Here is a 7,597-nt window from a genome sequence, read left to right as displayed (position 1 = left end):
GCAACGAAATGCGCGCCATGAAAGACAAGTGAATGTCACAAATCGATCAAAAGCGCAAAAATAACAAAAGCCACGTGATTGTGGATACATGTCTGTATACTTTCATAGATTTATATTTAAATCTTAAAACTCATTTGTGAACATTAAAGTAACATTAAAGTTACATAATATTACGTGTCGGTGTAATTTAGCAAATGGCTAACGCTTTAATATAGACACAATAGAATTACTACTAATAATCTTAACAATAATTAAGGAAGTAAAAACTCAAGCGAACTAAGGCTTTTTGTATTCAATGTAACTTAAATACTACTATGATCAAAAAATAGTAAGATTTTGCAAATCTATGTCGTCGCCCTCAAACTAAACACCCACTGGTGCCAACGCTTTTTCAAATCCTCGAAATCCTTAATCAAATTCCGGAACAGGCTACAATGCGCGTCACGTTTAATGTCTTCTCAAAACGGTTTCCCGAGGCGGTCGTTTGAGTTTGCTGAATAGCCAGAAGTCACAAGATGCTAAATCAGGCAACTCAAATTGTATTCCTTGTTGATAGTGTGGCCAGTCGGAAAGAACTCGGAGTGCACCACACGCAAAAGTTGAAGAAACTGTCAAAACAATCTTATTTTTATGCTGACGTGTTTTTTCAGCTTCAGCTGAGCGTTGTGACAATATTCGGCCGATTGATTGTCTGTTTGCGCATCGTAAGCATAGATCCAAGACTCATAGCCAGTGTCATGACATCTTGGTGATCGTGAAGCATTGTTTCACAGACGTTAATGCGACGCTTTTTATCGAAAAATTATGTGATTTTGGAACCAATCGTGCTTTCGCTTTTGTTGGGCCCTCATGATCTTTCAAAATGGTTTTCACTGATCCTTCCGATATTCCAACGATGCCAGTAAGATCTCTGATCAGTAGTTTAGGAGTCCATCGCGGACAAACAACGCTACACGTGATTTTTATATATTTAAAGAAGATTATGTGATTATTAGTGTCTACACAGATTATAAAGGTTAAAGTCTACGGTCTACGGAGAAGGTTGGAAAGAGCTCTCATGTTAATGCTAAGTATTTCAGGTCTAATAACACCTTCTCGTTTTTGTAGAAGATGCTGGAAAGGTTCTGGACCTGCACATCAGGCGCAGTATAGTGAGAGACATGATATTACGGACTCAGCATGTCTACAACAGAGGCAGGACGGTAGACGAATCTTATTGGTAAATGACATATTGAAAGAACTCGAGAGATGAAGAAGAAAATTTTCTACATACTATGAGTTTCCGCAATGTGGTAGCTAGATGGGTGAAAACAAGTGGCTTAGCTGTCAATCTTGACAAAACTGAATTGATTTTATATATCTGAAAGCATCACTTCCCTCACTGAGACGCTGTCGAATTCATCCTGTCGAAAAGAACTTGGGCCTCATCCTTGATAGAAATCTATAATGGGATTCAAATGTTGAGGAGAGTGTAAGGCAGACAATGGTGGCTTTATATTGTTGTAAAGGAACTATTGGGAAGCGGTGGTCGTTGGGTCTACGAAACCTCGACTAAGCGACAGAATAGAGTTGCTGGAGAAAAGACGCAGTAAGCTTAGTTACGGATGGAGCGAAGCTCAACAAGAATTCTGCTTCAAACTGCCAGACCACTGTAGCATCTTTCCAGCAAAAGTGCACAAAATTAAGGAAGCAGCAGATGTACTTCTTCGAAGTGCGCCTTCTTTTAGGGATGTATACATTCATGCAGATAGCAGACCTGCTGTACAGGCCCTTCTTTAGAACGCCGACAGTGGTCTCAAAACTATCTAATAGTATTTCTCTTTTGCAGTTTTACCATGCACAGTTTTCGGGGCATGGACCCTGCTAAGTTTTGCACAGTAGTTAGCTCAATTTTCTCCCACTCTTATACAATGGCACTTTTTAACTGCTTATTAGTATCACGGAGGATGGAGTCATGTGTAGAAGTTTACGCAAGTGAGGAAAGTTCTCTGATCGCCATTCTCTTGGGAGTGGCCAGAAACGATTCTTTTACACATGGCTCAAGCAGCTCACTACGTCCGGTCTTTGACCAAGTATCCTCTGTGTAGCCTAAGAACATCCGTTCGAAGGCGAGCTAAAGTGAGAAGGCGAAACATTCCCTACATAGGGTTGTGCGCCACGTAAAAATCAGTACCAGTGAAAAAGTGTCTACGCCAATTAAGAAGAAGAAGAATAGTATCATATTGCTTGGCATGTGCATATACTTTAGCAGTAAGTATACCCTAAAGGTCCTCTATGGGGTTCAGATCAGGATTCCAAGCTGGCCAATCTAATAATTTTATATTTCGGAACTGAAAAAATGCTTTTGTACCGCGAGACACATGAATGGGAGCGTTGATTTGCTGAAATATCCAATTTTCGTCGTTGAAAATTCTCAGCAAAAGGAATGAGTTCACTATCCAGTAGATCAATGTATATTTCGGAATTAGCCGTTAGAAAACACATATGACATTTGCTTTTAGAGCTAAAGGCCGCCCATACCATTAAAGCTCCATCACCGTGGCTTCGCTTATATGTAGCAAGTCTCTCTTGGATCGTCGTGTATCTCGCCAATATTTGTAATGACCATCTGGACCATCCAAATTAAACATTTTTTCGTCACTAAAAATTACGTTTTCCAACTTCTCCTCCCAAAACCGATATTTGGCGCAAAATAAAATGCGAGCATCATTATGTCGCTTTTTCATTCGCGGCTGAGCTAGTTTTAACTCAAACTTAAGGCTCTTTTCATGCTGCATAATTTGCTCTACTATGAATTTTCGTAATAAAGTTGAACGATTTGTAAACGTCGTTCAGGCGTAAGTCTTTCCATGATGAAATGCCTAGCAATACTGAACGAAAATAACACGACAGCTTGACACGACACACACGAGATCAGTCACAAAAAGGCTACTGAAAAAATATCTCTACTTGGATCACCCGTTATATAAATACACACGAAATAAATAAAAAAAAATTAAAACCAGTTTTAAACAAATTTATGTACAAAATATCTTCAATACTTATCTCGCTCAAATTGAATACGTTTTTACGACGACAACATATTTTTATGAATGTTGGAAAATTAAAATCAAATCCTTAAGCACTGAGCTTGTCCTAGATTCAACACATTTTAAACGCGAATATATTAGTTTTTGATAAACTGCTTTGAGCGATCATACGAGAACCTAATTTATGTAAAACCAAAAAGTGCAAAAAATAGAACTGGCACACAAAGCTAAGCGATAAGCGAGCAAATGCATATTTTATGAGTAGTTCGAGGTCAGCCTATCAGTACATTAACAAATTGCAAATAATTTTGTCAAAATACATGCTTTTCCAAACGACGAGCCAACAAAAAAATTAACAAAAATTAACTCTTTGCATAAAAAACTTAAATTGTGTGAAAAGAAGTAAAGATAAAATCTAATAAAAATGCTTTAGGCTCATTAACTTCAATGGATTATATGTATGTATGTATGTACATATTCCTAACACTACATATACAATTTTTTACAAAAAATTCTAATATTTAATGCTCTTATTCACATTTTATTTTATTTTTTGCTTTTTAAATTTTTGTAGTATAACCAATTTAATGAGATAGGCTTACTAAAGCCAAATATTCTAACATTGACACACATTTCAGCTGACTACCTTTGTTACAAAAGTACAAATATATCTATGTATTCAGCAAATATTTAATTCTAAAAATATTTACGACAAATTTTCCACACAATTTGCCACGCACTTGCTTGTTCAATAAAAAGTCAGAACTCATAATTTCGAATAACCTGCAAAGTGCATGCAATTATGTAATTTGTTTGAACATATGCCACAATTGCTGCAGCAGCGTGCCATGTACTCTTAATTAGTTGATATTTAGAGCGGCAGCACTTCTGAAGCTAAAACAGCAATAAAGTAAATACACGGACAATATTGACAGAACACATTTGCGACACATGAAGGTCGTGCTCCGATTCTAGCGCGACATAATTTAAGCTTATTTATTTGCCATCTCCGCGGAGCAATCGTTACAAGTGATAAAACCCATTCGGTTTCTTTATATTGATTGATGTCAAGGTGTCCGACGGTTATTGCTGGAATTATGAGAAATGTGAACAGATAAGTTTATGAAATATTGCAAGCAAACAGCTTAGTCCTTGAACCAAAATCTTCTAAATAAAATACTAAATACTAAAAAACTTAATTTTTAAAAGTACTTTTTTAATTTTTTCTTTCAATATAATGCTGATTTGACGAACAGCTTCGCTCAAACGATGGATAATACTCAAATAGTATTCCTTGTTGACAGTTTGGTTGGAAGGAGTTCGGTGTGGACCACACCTCAATAATCGAAGAAACTGTCAAAATAGCATTGTTTTTAACCGCTTTTGATGTGTTTTTTTCGGCTTCGGCTTACCTTTGCCACTATGCAGCCGATTGATAGTCTGTTTCCGGGTCGTAAGCATAGATCCAAGACTCACCGCCAGTAATAATACGCTTGATGACATCCTGGGGGCCGAGAAGCATTGTTTCACAGACGTCAACGCGGCGCTGTTTATCGAAAAATTTAGTGATTAGACCCAAATGATTTTTCAAAATTGTTTTCACTGATCCTTCCCATATTCCAACGATTCCAGTAAGATCTCTGACTGTTAATCGTCAATTCTCAAGCACCAATTCCTTTATTTTATTTACGTGTTGATCATCAGTTGATGTTAATAGCCGTCCTGGAGGTTATTCGTGATCAGAAATTTGATTACGCACACAGAATTACGATAACACAAAACAAAAACACGAATGGACTTTCGCGCGAAATTTTAATTAAAAAGTCTTACAATTTTTTGCCCACAGTAAAATGCATTCAGGAATGAGGATCTGCGACTTGAGTCAAACACATGATTTTAAAACTTTTTTTCTGAAATTTGTTTCGTGATAATATTTATACCCTGAGCAGGTTACCGCGAAGCTTGTAACACGCAGCAGGAAAGGTTGGAGACTTGAAAATGTACACTTATGTATATGTACAATATATTATACATATTATATAAGATCAGCGTGACGCCGATTTGGCCACGTCCGTCTGTTGTTCTATCTTTCTCAATCCTTCAGTTTTTAGGATATCGATCTGAAATTTCGCATACGTTTTTTTCTCCCTAAGAATCTGCTTGGCTGTCAGAACTGCCAATGTAAACTGACAGGGCTCAGATAAGGCTGCGCAAATAGCTGCTCTACAAACTTCTTCTTCTTCTTTATTGCTTCTGCACCATATAGCAGGACGGGAATTATCAGTGACTTATAGAGTTTGGTCTTTGTTCGTCGAGAGAGGACTTTACTTCTCAATTGCCTACTCAGTCCGAAGTAGCTCCTGTTGGCAAGAGTTATCCTGCATTGGATTTCCAGACCGACATTGTTGTTGGTGTTTACACTGGTTCCAAGATAGACGAAATTATCTACGACTTAAAAGTTTTGACTGTCAACAGTGACGTGAGAGCCAAGTCGCGAGTGCGACGACCGTTTGCTTGATGACAGAAGATATTTCGTCTTGCCCTCGTTCACTGCCAGACCCATTTGCTTTGCCTCCTTGTCCAGTCTGGCGAAAGCTCTACAAACTGGATGTCATAATCAAGATAAACATCTTTTTATATCCGTATTTTCTCCAACAAACGGTGGTCCCACAAGCTTTAAGCTATATCTGTTTTAATTTAAGATGCTACTAGATATATAACATGATATTAAAGTATGAAAAAAGGAAGAGAAAGACTTCCAATCCGTTGGAAAGACCATATGAAGAAGAACCTGGCTACACTTGGAATCTCGAATTGGCGGCAAACATCGAAAAGGAAGAACGACTGGTGCGCTGTTGTTAACGCGGCTATAACCGCGGTGTCTACTCCAATAAAGAAAAAGAATATATTATCTTTCAAAGTTATTATTTATCCTAAATAGGTTCCATTAGATTCAATGCAACGTTTGGAATGATCGACCAGCGCATGCAAAGATTTTTTATTTCATTTATCCAAATGTTTTCTTTGCACTTCCGTTACGGCTGCTTAGATCACACCTTCCCAGTTATCATAAATGATCTTTTTTTGTTGGCTTTCAGTCAAATTGTGATAGATCAGGTAATCCTCCATATTGGTTGTTGAAGTATCGTTCATCAAAAACTCGTTTAATTTTTGGTCTTTTGACTGATCAATTCAAAATTCCAAATTTCGTGGGCGAAATCGTTTGTGGAAAAGGGTAAGGTGATTCAATTTTAAAGTAAAAAGACAGTCGAGAGATCGTTGAAGACATGCCTAATCCTGGACAAGTTTCGACCTCTTCAAATGATGAAAATATTGAAAAAGCGAGGGATATGGTGTTTGAATATCGTCATGTAAGCATTAGAGAGTTGTCAAGAGTGCTCGACATTTCTCGCGAGTTCGTTCGAATGATTTTGCTGGATATTTTGGGCATGAAACGCGATGAAGCTGAATTTTTTTCAAAAAGAGTATCGTAAACACATCTCTTTGAACACGCTTAATCGTGCCAATTCTTATCTCACATTCATGGAGAGCAATATAAGTGCCAATGAGAAATGGGTTTATGAGTTCGACATGCAAAGAAGTCAACAATCATCGAAATGGAGGGAAGAATCGAACTGAAACTAAAGCCGCTCAAAAGTAAAGGTGAGGCACACTATTTTTTTCGATATTCGTCGTTTGGTGCATCATGAGTTTTTTCCCGATGGACAGACGGTCAATAAGAAGTTCAATTTGATTGTATTGAGGTGTTTGCATGAGAACAATTGTCAAAAATGGCCGAAATTTTGGATGAAAAATTCAACGCATCGCGCCACAATTGTGACCAAATTTAAAGTCAAAAACACAATGAATACCATCAATCAACCAACGTGTTCACCAGACTTGGTTCCGTGTGATTTTTTCTTTTTGCCCAAACTGAAATTTGCGCTCCGTGGAACTCGTTTTCTATCGATCGAAGTGATAAAACAAAATTCGATGAAGGATCCACCATGAGTTTGGTTATGTTTGTGACACACCGTGTATATATAGTAGAATGGGTAAGTTAGTAATCAAAACATAAAAAGTTCTCATTATGTTAGGACGGCTTAAGCCAATTCGATCAAATGATGCTGATATAGTTTCAAAATGAGGCCGATCTGCATTTAAAATACGGAAACAACATTTTCGGTAGCAGGAAAACCATAACGCCAAACATCCCAAATATAGACCTACATGCATACACACATATGGACCAGTAATGGGCAATGCCCAGCAGTTATTTCAATTACAGCTCGGCCTCTTGGCGGCCACACACATTTGGCTCAGCTTACAGCTGCTTTATGAGCACGAATATCGCTGTAATCTTGCTTCTTTTACTCAGCTTAATTCGCTAACCTATTGTTAGTTTTGTTTTTGTTGTTTTGTTGAATTCATTGCGCTAAAGGTAGCGCGTTCGTCGCTGTGAAGTGGTTAATGTCGCAATTGCGCAATAATGAGTGACTTTAGCGGAGATGTCAAGCCAAGCTATTGTTGTTGGTGTTGTTGTTTGTTGTTTGAAGCTTTTTCTTACA

Source organism: Bactrocera tryoni, chromosome 1 (assembly GCF_016617805.1).
Source record: "Bactrocera tryoni isolate S06 chromosome 1, CSIRO_BtryS06_freeze2, whole genome shotgun sequence".
In the NCBI taxonomy this organism is placed as follows: Eukaryota; Metazoa; Arthropoda; class Insecta; order Diptera; family Tephritidae; genus Bactrocera; species Bactrocera tryoni.
Note: the sequence above shows the minus strand (reverse complement) of the source record.